Source organism: Prunus mume, linkage group LG3 (assembly GCF_029339155.1).
Source record: "Prunus mume cultivar Tortuosa linkage group LG3, ASM2933915v1, whole genome shotgun sequence".
Classification (NCBI taxonomy): Eukaryota; Viridiplantae; Streptophyta; class Magnoliopsida; order Rosales; family Rosaceae; genus Prunus; species Prunus mume.
Genome location: NC_142700.1, coordinates 22,386,459 through 22,402,821, shown reverse-complemented (window position 1 = coordinate 22,402,821; position 16,363 = coordinate 22,386,459). Strand labels below are relative to the sequence as shown.

The 16,363-nt window shown below is 39.6% G+C and overlaps 1 pseudogene; it reads right to left on the bottom strand.

Annotated features, from left to right (window-relative positions):
* Positions 1–139: 139 nt before the first annotated feature.
* Positions 140–6,789, bottom strand: LOC148919113 (uncharacterized; annotated as a pseudogene).
* Positions 6,790–16,363: the final 9,574 nt, after the last annotated feature.

Genomic DNA, 16,363 nt, shown 5'->3' with positions numbered 1-16,363 from the left:
TGAGAGAGAGAGAGAGAGAGAGAGAGAGAGAGAGAAAAGGGAAGGGTGTAGCGGCAGAGTAAGGAGATAGTTTGAGTAACTCGTTCTCTTTTTTTTTTTCTTTTTTTAAAATTGTATTTGAAAGGGTAAAGGTATAATTTTATATCCAACTGTAATTAGTTTTAACTTTAAAAAATAAAAATAGACAAGTGGCAAATTTTGAATGGCAGTATCATCAATTGATGTGGTAATACAGTACCATTCTATATTTCCTTCATCGGGAGGAAGTTGGAAGGCAAACTCCTGAAGAACCAACTGGCTCTTCTCCACCATCGTCGTCTGTTTAACATAACATAAAATATAAATTAAAACATTCATACAATAACCCTGAAACTTGAATACATAACATAAGAATTAAAATTCAATAATACTTACATGAAGGGACTCGGCCAACTCATTCCCAGGTCGAACATAAAAATCGCCAAAGACGTCGATCTCTAGGAATTTGGACCCCCCCTAAATTGAACAAGAGAAGAAAAATATTAGTACGAAAAAAATAAATTAATAATAATGACATATTAAAATTAAATATAACCTATTTTATTATTACCCGCCGCCGTGCATCCATCCTATATGAGAAGGGCCTGGAACCTGAATGGTGGAGAAGAGTCTTTTTCTTCCTATTGCCCTTATTGACTTTGGCTTTATTCTGTTATACAAAAAATAAAACGTATTAGTTGAAATTGAAATGAAATATAAAAAGTTAAATAAACATTAGTAAGAAATATGTAAGAATTTTGAAATTAATAGTAAAAAATACCACAAAATCGAGCACCTGAAAATGAGCGTAGAGTTATGCCCAACTATCCTCCCGCCCCTCAAGCTCCTTCGGACAACCCTCCTGAAGAGTGACTTGCGGATCATCAAACGCCTCAAAATAATGGTGCAAGTTGCTCTTCCATTGCTTGTACCTCTCACCGTAGAGTCTGTTGACGTACGCCAACGACTCATCATCGAGGTCCTCTAAGTTGTAGTTTGTCTGCAATAAATGAATTACATACATTAAGTAATAGAAATATATAAAGTTTAAAAGAAAAAGAATTAAAAGGTAGGATACATACCGACAACTGGCCGCACACCTCCATCTTGATCTCGTCAAGCATGACCTTCCAAGACTTCCATTGCATCGGTCAATGGGTTTGAACGATATGACCAACGTCATGGGCCAAGGCACTATGCAACACCGTTGTCGGTGCAGCCTGATGTCACTCGTCATATTCGATGTTTATATGACTGTTGGTCACCCGGGTGACCTTCGCCATCTTCAACTACCGACACGGCCCTTGGGTGTTCTTCTTGGCTGCAAAGAAATATGACATTAATGTTAAATAAAAACCAAATTTAACTATAAAATACACATAAACACACACACACACACACAAAACTAGAGTTGAAAGAAAGCTTTACTGTGACCCCGACGCACCAGATGGCGTCGGTCGATGTGGTGTCGGTGGTCTTGGCGGCAGTGCGCTGCCTAGCGCTAACAGCTGCGCCACGATGAAGCCGATGCGCGAGGCTGGGATCCCGCGGGACCAAGCTGGTAAGTGGTCCATCGGTGGAGTGGCGGTGGTGAGCGAGGAGGTGAACTCGTGCGGTCGTCACCGCCTTACGACTTCTAATAAGGTTTGACATCTACAACATTTCATTAATACGCATACAAATGAATAAAATGTACAAATATATAATTGTAAGCACATACAATTTCATTACGAATCTAAACTAATTAATTAAAAGCATAGCTTCACTAAGGGTTTGTGAGTTCGGAGTATCCGGGACTCCGATCCAAGATCCTAGATATACAAGGTACAACATACGTGAGTTTGAGTTCGATCCAACGGTCCAAACATATCAAATCCGAAAATCGAACAATAGGCGAAATCCGTTCGAGATTCAAACGGTAACCAAATTCAAATCCAAGCACACCTACGCGCTCGTGACAACTAAGGGATTACACTAGGACTCAATGCACCACTGCTACAGTATCCCATAAGCCACTACAAGTGCCAGCAGCGGGTGGGTGTCCAAAGCGATAACAATCGCCGGAAAATCCTAAAAACTAAGGGCCAAGGTTCCTACTCTAGGTTGCAAACATCAATTGGAGCCAGTTTTATTCTCGGACCTACCCCGAAAAATGGCCGGAAATGGCCGGACTTTAAATTCAAAAATAGGCCAAAACTTAGGGCTTCAATTCTAGATACCTATTGCGACAACTAATAAAATCCTACCCAACAATCAGCTAGAGCAAGAAAAATAGTCCAGAAAACATACCTCAAGTGTCGAATTGGGTGGCCGGAGGAGAGAGAACGAGGCCGGCGAAGATTCTATGAAAAGCAGAGCAAATTCCGGCGGTAGGATCGATGGTGGCGGGGAAGGCCTGGGCTTTGAAGGTTGTGGCGGCCCGGTCCTTTTTTTGGGGGAGTAGTGGACTAAGGTGACGGTGGAGAGAGAGACAGGTTAGGCAGAGAGAGAAAGTGAGGAAGAAAGAAGGGAGGCTATCGCATTTTTTCTGAAACTTTAATAGATCTTGTGCGACGAACAATACAAAGTGTCGCGCAAGGTATGTTTAATCGACTTTGCGCGATAGAAGAAAAAGAATGACGTCGAGCAAGGTAGGTATTCCGCCAAAATTTTCGTCACTTTGCGCGACGAGGAAACCATACCGTCGCTCAAAGTTGTTATTCCACTAAAATTTTGGGTTTAGAGTTTAGGAGGGTGTGAAGGGTCTGATTGATCTTGCGCGACGAATAACCTAATTCTCCATTGAGCAAGGTTGTCCTTCAAACACTTTGCGCAACAAACAAGTAATGACTCCGTCACGCAAAGTTGTTATTCCGCCATTTTGAGTTTTGGGGTTTAGGAGTGAGTGAAGGGTCTGATCAATCTTGCACGACGAATAATCTAATTCTCCATACCGCAAGGTTGTGCTTCATAGACTTTGCGCAACAAATAGTTAATGACTCCGTCGCGCAAAGTTGTTATTCCACCAAAATTTTGGGTTTGGGGTTCAGGAGTAAGTGAAGGGTCTGATCGATCTTGCATGACGAATACTCTAATTCTTTGTCGCGCAAGGTTGTGCTTCAAACACTTTGCGCAACAAACAAGTGATGACTCCGTCGCGCAAAGTTGTTATTCCGCCAAAATTTTGGTTTTTGGGGTTTATGAGGGGGTGAAGGGTCTGATCGATCTTGCGCGACAAATAATTTATGACCTTTGAGCAACAAATATTATTCTAGCGTCGCGCAAAATTATATTTTCACCCTAAACCCTATACCCTAAACCCCAAACAAATTAGGACAACTTGCACAACGAAGAAACAGAATATTCGTTGCGGAAACCTCTATCAAAGTAATATTTTAATTACTTTAAGTAGTATTTAGTATTTAGTTTTATTTCTTTACTTTATGAATTATTATTTAAATATTTTAATTTATTTATGTAATTCCTGAATAAATAGTATTTAATTCTTTTATGGACTTCAAAACCTATTTTTAATGTTCAAAAGTATTTTTAAAATAGTTTATATTATTTAAAAATATTGGAAACTTATTTTAAGTAGGCAAACATATTGTAAAAACTATTTTAGTATTCCAAAAATTGATTTCTTCAGCCCCCAAAACCCAAAATCCATGTCTCAAATTAAAAACTCTAACTTCTAAACTTGTTCCAACATCATTCTCAAGTCTCGAACCCTAACCAAAAGCCTACTCTATGGCATTTGTGACTCGACTACGCTTGGATACTCACGTAACTTGACCTAGTAACTGGACCTAATCCAATTGTTGAGGCCCAAAAAATCCATGGATCGGGCCCAAGCAACTATCAGCCCAATACAATATTTCCACGAGGGAAAAGGAAAAAAGGATCTATCGCATGCGAGTTATAATCCACATGCCACGCTAAACAAACAAATTATCATGCTATGATTCGCGGTAAAATATGATTAACTCATGCTAAGATTAAAACAATTCTTCCCAAGGGCGATAAATTAAAATATGCCAAGCAACATGCCATGCCATTATCTCGCATCCAACCACGCTACAAGCCTAGGTGGGCCCAAGCCACTCAAAAAACCCGAGGCTGCTTGAGTGGGTTGTGGCATGGATGGTGATAAATCAACATGAGGCCCATTGATGGACCAAGAAATGGAAAGTCTCGGGTTGCTTGGGAGCCTCGAGACTCAAGCCCATTTCTTAGGCCCAAACATGTGGGTAAGCACAAGAGAAAAAAAATAGCTCAAAAGCCCAAGCAAAATAACCTAGCCAAGAGATAACCCAACCAAAAAATAATAAGCCCAAATCAAGAAGCCCAACAAGGCCCATTTGCTTAGAAAGCCATCTTGGCCCTTAGAAAAAAACCAGAATAGCCCACCAGAGCTTCAGTCTTTTGAAAAACAGAGAACACGTGAAGGAGTAGATGGCAGGCTCCTTAAGCAAAGCTGCTGGAAACTAGTCCCAAGCCAAAGACATCCAAAGAACCGATGAATACCATCCCGCATCTGTCGAAGCATCCTTGGACCAGCATACATTTGCATCTCTTTTCCTTCATCAGATTCAGCCAAGGAAGAGGAAAGAAAAGAAGAAAAACAGCAAACCAAGATTGGAAGCCCTCATTGCACAGGGAAAGGGGGATATTGAGCCCCAAATCCCTAAATTCATGAAGATAGAGAAGCAATCTTTGCCAAGAAAGGGAAGTCAGAGAAGGGGAGGAGAAAGGGAGAAAAGCTCAGCCAAAGTAAGTAGAAGCCATTAGGGTTTCTTGAAAAATGGTGATTTCCGGCAGCTATAAATTGAGCCTTCCCCTACCCAACAAACTCAACTCACAACCTGCAGAGAGCAAGCTTTACTCTCTACCTTGCAAAACTCAGATTCGTGCACTGTTCACCTCCTTCTCCGATTTGTTTTTCTTTTTTCTTGTTGGAAGAACCCTGCCTTTCCTTTTCCCTTTTCTCTAGTCAAAATCCCTCACAAAACACCTCATCCCTTACTTAGACCCTTTCACTTCTCACAAACCAAACCTAATTTCTCTCTTAGTGCTAAACCCATGTTGGTTTTGCTCTCCATGCCTCATGCCACTCATGCTTTGAAAGACCATCTGTAAGCATGCCAGAACTACCTGCAAGTCATCATTATTCTCGTTGGTGAAGATTATCCAAAATATCTCCTAAGGTTTTGCTGCCCTTTCGAGGTATTTTGGGGCTTGATTTTCGAACCTAAACAAAAAGGGGCAATCTCCTCACCGCCTTTTGCAACAAGCCCAGCCCATCTGCTGCTGGAAGGAAAAAGCCCCTACACCAAGTTAATTGAGTACACATTTATGTAGACAATTATATTAAACTTATGTTTATAATTTAAACCGTATAGTCATTTTTTAAATAGATTCGAATATCACTTATTATTATTCTAATTTACCAATTTTATTTTTAGTTTAAAAATGCCTATTGGAATGTGGATGAATTGTGGGTTAAATCACAAATAGAGACAACACTTTATTTTTGAAATTGTAGTTTTTACTCTTCTTATGATACTTATGAGTTTTTGTGATTTATAAATATGTTTTGCGCGACGAAAACTTACGATTTCGTAGAGCAAAGATGGGTTGCGAGACGCCAACGATGATGTCATCGCGCAAGGATATTTTTACTTGAAAATTATCGCAACTTGCGTGACGGAGAAGTTTACATTCGTTGCGCGAAGATGTGTTGTGCGACGACATCAATCATTCGTCGCCCATGATTTGAAGTGTAAATTCAATATTATTTTTTCTAGTATATCAGGACAACTTGCGCGACATGGATGATCTTTTTATGTCGCGCAAACCTCTCCAAATATTAATTTTTTATTTAAATTTTAAATTTTTTATTTAAAAATAATTGTTATAAAAATTACACATGTTACCTTAATGAACTTAAGTTTCATATGAATTATGAAAAATATTCAAAGATTTCGATCCGATTAAAAGTTAATTATTTATATTTTAAATTTGAATTATTATTTTATTCTCCAATGTGAGACTTAAATTACACATTATAGTTTGTATAATAGTTTAGTGCTTGATTAATTCATTAAATAAGAAGGGGTTGTGAGACTTAGGGGCCCAATTCTTGATTTTTTTTTCAATTTTTTTAATTGTTTCATTTTCAAGATTTTCAACTCCTAAAAAAGAAAACCCTAATTCTTATATTCATAAAGACCACTGAAAATCAAATAGACATATTCAAATATGTTTTCAAATTTAGGTATATATCTAAATTTCAATCTATATATTATATGACTTATTTTAATTTGTGATTGCCAATTTTGAGTGCAACTTGATTCGAATTTGTGATTGCCATATTTACACTACCATAATTAAATACAAAAAATTTCATTTACTATGTTTTACATGGGTAGTCTCTAATAAATTGCATTATTCATCATCTGAACTATAATAACCTTCGTTATCATCGTTATCATCACTTTCGATCTCCTAATTCTCCTCCTCATCACTTTCGTTGTTCGAGCCCACTGGAACTTTGTATTGCGGAAGATCACCGATGTTAATTGTAATTGACTGAATCGGTATTTCGATTGAAGACACTCCTTGAAGCTGAAACGGTTCTTGTATAACATTTGTATCTCGAAGTGTTTCTGCATCATTTTCCAAGGAAGATTCCAACCATTGGTCAATGACGTTGTCAACGTTGTTGTTAGTTGGGTCTAGTTCTGGTATAGCATACACATTCTCTAATCCATCTGCTGAGCAACTTTCCATCCGTTCCCAGCTTTAGGGTCATTTAGATACACAATCTGTTTTTCCATGCTTGCCAAAATGTAAGGGTCATCATCATACCAAGTTCTGTTAATGTTCACGGATAGTAAGCCATGATCAATTTTAACACTTCCCAGCCTATTTGGGTTTGTATGAAACCATCGACACTTAAACATGATCACTTGGTATCGGTCTTTGTAAAGCAATTGCACGATAGTTGTGAGTTTTCCATAGAAATCAATGTCAGTACTTTCGCATCCACCTAGGACATGGACACCGCTGTTTTGCGTACACAACTTGTCATCTCGTGCAGTCCCCAAAAACTTGACGCCGTTAACATGGCAACCTGAGAACAATTCAGCGCGAATCGGGCCGAACGCCAAGTTATATAACTCTTCACCGTAAGAGGGTGAATTCGATGATTTTAACTTATTCACCTAATATTATACAAAAACATTCACATGTTAGTTTGAGAAAATTGAATACTACAATATATATGTCAAATACAAAACACTTATAACTTACATATTCCAAAAACCATTGTGGAAACAATTCATGGTGTTTCTTGGCATACAAATGTGATGGATGTTCTCGCTTCATCATCTCTTCATCTCATCTAAGTATGTCATTATCTCATCACAATTGTTGAGTACGAACCAATGCGCTACCTCTATGTCATTTCTGGAAAACGACTCTCCTTGTACATGATCTCCAAAGGGTCGTGCACTTTGGAAAAAAATAGAGAGTTTCTCATTTCTCAGACCTCATTCATTATTGCACTGCGGACGATTGAAAGCCATGCCCACATCTTTTAAATACATTCCACAGAAAGTAAGCGACTCATATTGAACCCAAGCCTCTATAATTGATCCTTCGGGTTTCACCCTGCTGCGTACAATTTTTTTCAGCAATCCGAGAAGCCTGCCAAAATAAAACGAAACAATACAAATTAGCAAGCGTGTGATAAGGATGCATAAACAAATGATGAGAATTATATACCTTTCTATTGGATACATCCAGCGATAGTTGACATGACCAACAAACAATGCCTCTTCTGGCAAGTGAATCATCACGTGGATCATACTTGTGAAGAAAGCTGGAGGGAATATCATCTCAAACTTGCATAGGTCATGGAAAATGTCATGTCACAACTGATTAATGTCTGTCTTTCGCAATGTTTTTACCGTTAGTTGGGAAAAAAATCTGGACAACAACATGATGGGTTTCACTACATCTTCCGGCAAAAGGTGTCGAATACCCACAGGAAGTAGGCGTTGCATAAATACATGGCAGTCATGGCTCTTTAGTCCAGTAAATTTACCCCTGTCAACATTCACGCACCGCGCGATATTAGTAGCATACCCATCGGTTTCGGATGATACAAACTATAGAAAATCTTTTTTGTCATTCGGTTTCATAGAAAAAAATGTCAGATCCCTTCTAGCTTTATCACCGTCCCTGTTCATCCATAAACCTCTTCGTATGCCCATTCTTTCCAAATCAAGACGAGCTTTGATCGTGTCCTTTGTCTTGCCCTCGATATCTAGAATTGTGCCCATCAATGTGTCAAAGACATTTTTCTCAACATGCATAACGTCGAGATTATGCCTGAATTTTAGTTTCGACCAACATGGGAGCTCAAAACATAGGCTTATGCGTCCAGTTCAAATGTGTACAAGGTCTGGTCCGAGTAATTGTTTTCTCGAATGGAGAAAAATCCAAACGGTTAAGCTGTTCCAAGATCTCATCACCAAACCATTCCCTAGGTCTGAGGCGATGCTTTGTGTTCCCGTCGAACTCTTTATCCTTTTCCCGCCACTCGTGATCCCATGGCAGCCATCTCCGATGACCAAGATAACAAACTTTTCCAGCGTGCCAAACAGAAGTTACATCTTCCTCGCATACAGGGCATGCCATATAACCCTTTGTGCTCCACCCAGAAACCATTGTATATGGGAAAATCATTCACATCCACATAACTGCTACCCGCAAAGTGAACGTCTTCCCAGTTGATTTATCGTATGTGCGTACACTGTTTGTCCATATATCATTAAGCTCATCAACCAATGGCCTTAAGTAAACATCGATTGACCTACTAGGATCCTTAGTTATCAAAACACTCATCATCATGTACTATTTTTTCATGCATTTCCAAGACGGCAAATTATATGGGAAAACGAAAATCGGCCAAGTGCTGTGATGTTGGTTTAGAACCTCGTACGGATTGAATCCGTCAGTGGCAAGTCCCAATCTAACATTTCGGGGATCAGCAGCAAACTCGGGGAATGTTCGATCAAACTCTTTCCATGCCTCCTCATCTGCAGGATGCCGCATCACATCGTCGTCTATTCATTTTTCCTTATGTCATCTTATGTTTGTGGCAGTATGAGTCGACATATACAATCGTTGCAGCCTAGGTTTTAGGGGCAGATAGCGCATGACTTTTTGTGGGATCTTAGTTGTTCTATTGTGAGATGTCATCTTGAACCTCGACTCTTTGCATATAGGGCATGTATCCAATGTTTCATACTTTTTGTAGAATAACATGAAATTTTTTTTGCAAGCATGAATTTTTTCATAACCCAATCCAAGACTATTCAACACCTTTTGCGTGTGTCTATGGTCTTTCGGCAAACAATTGTCCATCGGAAGCATTCTCTTGAAAAGCCCCCAAAAAGTAATCGAAACACAGGTTCGATATACGATACTTTATTTTTCCTTGCATTAACTCCACAATGGCCATGAGAACCAAAAAGCTCTTGCACCCCGGATATAACTCTTGGTTTGTATTTTTTAACAGTTGTTCATATTGTTCGAACTCTGCACTGTCCATTGGGGTAGGCACGTCATCTTCCCCTTCCCAATTGATGTTGGTCGATGCAACTGGAAAAGCATCATTTATAATATCCATGAATTGTTCATTAGGTTCCACAATAGGTTCAACATTGTCCACCCTTGTGGCATTTGAAGACGAAGCATTGTCTAATTGTTCCTCGGAAAGGTTCCAAATGCTATATGTCTCAATCATTCTATTCCTTATTAAAATCATTTCAACATTTTCAATTGTCTCCCACAACATGTTGTTACATCTCCTACAAGGACAATGGATTATAGTTGCACCCGGGTTGTGTCTAAGTATAAACTCAATAAAATTCTTGATTCCATCCAAGTATTCATCTACGCATCTATTCGGGTTCTGTATCCACCTCCTACTCATAATTCCTGAAACCACAATCATAGCACAACAATCACAACAACTTCATACGAAGTTATAATGTCACCTTATGCCTTCGGTAAGGGCCCTATCCCATTCGGGAATGCATAGTCCTGTCACGTAACCTACGGCTATATGAGATTAGATTTCGACGTGGATGAATTTCGGCAGCATCTCGATACAGTTCTTGAGATGGGCAGAGGTATAAATACCTATATACCACCCAAGAACGTACAGAGATGACACCAAATCTCCACAATCGAAACCTAATTCATGTAGCCGTAGATTACGTGACATGACTATGCATTCCCAAACTGTCCAAATAATTGGACAATTCAAAAATTAATTGGACCGCAGTCATGTTTTACGCATCCATGCACGAAATCCAACTAATCTCGAATGAGAAACTAAGTGTTACTAAAAATAAAAGTACGAAGTTAATTTCAATTAACTTCATACATCGCAACAAATTTGCTACGCCACACACAATTTAACAACATAATATAAATATAATTTCACAAAAAAAATACAAACATAATAAACTAAGTTTAACATAATGTAATTAATTTAATATTTTTAAAATATAAAACGAATACAATACCTTCTCAATTGTTCTCCACCAATCGCTAATTACAAATATCCCTAACGAGAATGAAAATAATAGCGTTAGTATGAAATTTCATTAATACTATTAAACTAACGACAAAAAATACTTATCCAATGGACGTCTGAATTCACAAAGCAAAGGCGAGGCAGAGTTTTTTTTTTTTTCATTCTACCTGCAATGGAGAATCAATATATGAAGAACAAGAAATTTGCGCGACGAAGTCACCAATTAAATCACGCAAACTATCATCGCAAAAAAATTTGTCTTGCAAAATTACATTTTCGTCGCAAAAGTGATCCATCTCGTCACACAAAATACAATTTTCATCGCGCAAGTACCTGGCGAAAACCAACTTTTGCGCGACGAACAAATATTTTCATCCCACAAAATTTCGTCGCGCAAATTCCACGCATCATCACACAAAACCGACTTTTTGTCGCGCATGATCCTGCTAACATCAATGTTTACGCGACGACATAAATTTCCATCACGCAAGTTTTTGGCGCCAAAATAAAATATCCCACGTTTTTCTTACGCGATGATCTAGCTTGTCGTCGCGCTAAGTGGTCTTTTGCGACAATTTTTTTCGTTGCGCAAATGTTTGCCGCCATAGATTTCTGTCTATCTTTACGCGACGAAATATAATACCGTCGCGCAAGGTTCTCTTTCGCGACGAATTATGTAGTCGCGCAAGTTGTTGGCGCCAAAAAAATAAACCCGCGTTTTTCTTCCTCACTTTATGCGATGATCTTCTCTTTTGTCGCACTAAGAGCATCTCCAAAGGATATGTCAAATACAAAATATCAAATTTAAATATGATGGCTGATGTGGCAATTTGACATCTTACACGGCTTTACACTCCACCCAATATGTCAAATTAAATTATTATTTTATTACATTTTAGTGTTGATTTATTTTTAATTAAAAAGAAAAGAAAAGAAAAATAATAAAATATTCATTTGACATCTTGCTTTTGGAATGTCAAAAATAACATCTCAACCTCCAGCCTTCATTCCACATCAGCTTTGACACATCGGTTCGAGTGATGTGAGATATTTTTTCTAGCCGTTAAATTTCTATGTGGTACTTTTGACACGTTGGTTGGAGATGCTCTAAGATCTCTTGCGCGACGAAAGTTTTTGTCACACAAGTTTTCGATATTTTGGGCGACATTTAATATTTTTACTTGTTGCTTAAGTGTTTCTTACGCGACGAATTTTGGGTTGTCGCGCAAACTTTCGTAAAATGTAGTGATATCAAGAGAGTGATTTGGCCAAACACATAAATTTAAAATAAATACCAACCAAAAAAAAAAAAAAAAAAAAAGCTAATAGCACATTTATTGCATATATAATACCGAATACATGCACCGGACATAAAGAGCCTTAACATATCTTAAGGCAAAGGAAAACCAGAGCATGATTATTATTATTTTGGAGAAGGTCCTCGGTTTACTTATTTGATGATATCGTAAGTAGCTGAAATTGTGGGCTTGTTAATTAGTTGTTGATATCATAAGCTTAATTGGTGAGGGCAGTGCGCTCGTCTCTAGTGGTCAATGATTCGCGGACGCTGCTTGTTCCCAAGGCAAACACACTTTGACAACTGAGGAGGCCAAATCATCGTGCAAGCGCAATTTTTACACGACTGGATGCATTCGCTATATGGAATCAGGCGTGAATATTTTTTGTCGCTCATTTCTGCAGAACCTGTGTGCACAACATTATCATCATCATCATCAGCAATACTTGGTTTTTGAATTTTACAAGTTCTGGAGAATTTTTGCTACTCAATTACCAGAGTCTTGGACTGTCGGCTTCTGGAGACAAATGCAGTCCGATAATTCAATTGGAAAATCAAGTGTGCAAGCGCATGTTCCACAAGATCCAATGCATTGTTTATATGGAATAGCTACTTGTTTTTCTGCAGCTTGTTCTGTGGAATATATCATGATATATTAGTTCTTATATTGTAACATAAAAAATTATATATTTCGAGTATCTCAAATACCATCTGACATGCCGACGTGTAAGTGTTGTTACAAAACCATCCAAATCATAACATTGTACAAACTATATATTAAGCATAACGTAACATGTGTTATATATCATTTGGATGAATTTGGAACACTACAACGTGGGTGGTATATCAACGTTGAGTAATTAATAATTTATAGCCTGAAAAACTATATTAATGAAGTAAAAAATTATTATGAAAATATAAATAATAAGTAACTGGTTACCGTATTTCTGGATGGCTGGTTTGTCGGCCACCGTCGTAGAAAGGAGGCAAATACACGTTGCTAACTCAGGTGGATAAATAAGTGTACAAGCGCAGGTTTCACAGGATTGGATGCAATCTTTATATGGAATTGATGCTGGTTTTTCTTTCGAGTTGGTAATTAGCATATATTGCCTCTTAAATATGTCCAAGCGAGCATCAGTTAATGCTGCCGCAGCTACCATCAACAACAAAGTCATCTTCAGCACCACCATCTTCAACATCCTCTCTCTCTCTCTCTCTCTCTCTCTCTCTCCTGAAATGTGTGTTGGAATTAATATGTATTGTAAACAGGGAAGGAGGAAGGCTAGAGAAATTTATAGAGCAAAAGCAGTACAGCATGCAGATGATGTACACATATTACGTACGTGTGCACAATAAGATCAACGCACCAGCATATGCAGATTAGGTGTTCATAATGCAGTTGAACACATGGAGGTACGTACAAAATTACATGCATGCATGGGAAGCTGAGGATAGAGATAATTGAATAATTTGTCGACTTTCATATTCACGTGTTCTGTCGACTTTTGTGGGACCTGCAGTGCAGAACAAGGCACATCGAGATGATTGAATAATTTGTCGACTTTCATCACTCACGAGATACTCGTATAAGTATAGTGTAAAGCTAAGATCATGCCAAGTGTGATAGATTTAAACCATGTAAGATCGGTCCATTCAATATGTTGTGGTGTTAGAACATTCTGATCATAGTCCTATCAATTTTTTAGTTTAGAAATGGTACATATTTCATGCCCCTATTAGATATTTAAAAATGTAGAAAATTTGGTTACATGAACCTTTCTTTTTTTTTTTTTTCCTATTCATGCTTTTATTGGCAATATTAGTGATTTAATTATTATTATTTTTATTAAAACAATACAGAAAGTTTTTGGAACATTAAAACAAACTAGACAAGAATAACAAAATTTATACCATACACATTTTTAGCACTCTACTTCTCATATCATTTGGCATGGACTATATTTCATTACTAAACTTTAAGTTTTACAATTACAAGAACCTTATTGGCCTCAACCTAGTATTACGTGGTATAGCCTGGACATGTAGTATGTGAAAAATTATAGGAGATTTAAATACTAAATAATTCCATGCTTCTGCTACTTTAGCAAACAAACAAAAAATCTTATTGCTAAACTTAATTTGGATACTGACATTTGGATTACTAATCAATAGCACCAATTTGTTTGTGGAAATATCTCACACACTACTACAAAAAAAAGGAAAACATATGATCAGAAAACAACCATGGTATAACAAAATACCGTCGTTATTGTGTTTAGAAAGACGATGGTAACAGAAAACCATCGTGGATAAGTAACTTAAACACCTAAAAAATCGAGATCCGCTTGGGTATTTCTAAAATAAGATGCACCCAACTTAAAAGCGTCGTCTTATTGAACAGGTTTTCTTCATACTTAATGTAGAAAATAATTCCTCGTATTTTTCATTCCTTCCGTGAATAGTATTTATAATACAATGGGGGTTGTGTTAATTACAAGTGCCGTGCACACCACGCAAGTCCTAATAAACTTCCTATCAAGATACAGATGGAGAGATGTTAGGGATTGTGTGAGAGATTCAAGGGAGCGAGCTAACACCCCCTCGCAAACTAGGCAGCCTTGGCTGAACAAGTTTGGAGCAAAGCAACATGTGACGAGGCTTGTGAAGAGCCTTGGTGAGCAGGTCGGCCGGCTGATCAATAGAAGGAATGAAGAGAACACGGTGACTTCCAAGAGCCACCTTTTCACAAACAAAATGATAGTCAAGTTCAATCTGACGGGTACGAGCATGAAAGACGGGATTAGCGGCCATGTAGGTGGCACTAAGGTTGTCGCAATAGAGGAGAACGGGGAGAGGGAAAGTGACGCCAAGTTCCTGAAGCAGAGAGAAAAGCCAGGTTGTTTTGGCACAAGAATGAGCTAGAGAACCATATTCGGACTCGGCACTAGAGCTAGGCTGTTTCTTGGAGCACCAGGAGAGGAGATTGGACCCAAATTAGACAAGGTAGCCACTCGTGGAGCGCCGAGTATCAGGGCACCCAGCCCAATCGGCATCAGAGAAGGCACAAAGGCGTGCTGTGAGAGGCTGAGGACGGAAGACAAGACCGTGATCAAGAGTGCCCTTCACATAGCGAAGGATACGCTTGGCTGCGATAGGGTGTGGAGCACGGGGGGAACTCATGAACTGGGCGACAGTGTTGAGGTATTGGAGGGAGCCAACAATTTCCCGAAACTAAGTAGGGAACGCAAGGGGTGAACCGTCAAGGTGAGAGAGAGAGACCTTGGCTGCAAGGGGCATGGAGACCGGTTTGCTGTGGTGAAGGTTATGTTTCCGCAGAAGATCAACCGCATACTTGAGCTGGTGGACGTGCAAGCAGCCATTTCGGTGGAGAACCTGAAGACCAAGAAAGTAGTCCAGCGGGCCAAGGTCTTTAATGTCGAACCCGCAACCCAAGGCGTCGATGAAGCTTTGTAGAAGGCTAGGAGAATCTCCAGTTAGGATAATATCATCAACATAAAGAAGGAGATAGATAGTATGAGCACCAACATTATAAATGAAGAGGGAAGAGTCACTGAGACTTTGTTTGAAGCCCACGGCAAGAAGAAATGAGCTGATGCGGTGGAACCACGCACGAGGGGCCTTTTAAGGCCATAAAGAGCCTTGTGGAGCTTGCAAACGTGGTGAGGCCGATCCGGATCAGAGAAGCCGGGTGGTTGGGACATGTAAACATCTTCGTGAAGGAAGCCATGCAATAAGGCATTTTTCACGTCAAGTTGGCGCATGGTCCATCCTCGGGAGACAGCAATGCTAAGAACAGTGCGGATGGTGGCGGGCTTCACGACGGGGCTGAAGGTTTCGGAGTAGTCGATGCCGGGTTGTTGGTGGAAACCTTTGGTGACGAGACGTGCCTTGTGGCGCTCGATGGAGCCATCGGAGCGACGTTTGATGCGAAAGACCCACTTGTAACCAACGGGCAGGCGATGACCCACTTGCAACCAACGGGCAGGCGATGAGAGGGGGCGGAACAAGAGACCAAGTGTTATTCTTGAGGAAAGCGTTGATTTCTTCAGACATGGCAGACCTCCATTCAGGACTTTTGACGACTTGAGTGAAACAAGTGGGTTCGAGGTCAGCGATTTGGTGCATGAGAGCCTTGGGGAGGGGATATCGAATGGTGTCGTCGGAGTATGGTGATACCATCACGCAGGCGTGTGGTCATGGAGTGATGAGGAGTTGCAGGCGGTGCGAACTGGAAAAGAGGCAACGGCTGTGTGGATGGAGCAGGCGACTGCGGAGGCTGAGATGGAGAGGCAGCTGGAGGAGACAATGGGTCAGAGAGGTCAAGAGGAGGTGGTGAGCGAGCGAGTGGAGAGACAGGCTCGACAAGGGCCGAGGACACACCAGGCCGGGTGGAGGAGAGTGGAGGGGACACGGGATCCGGGAGAGCAGAA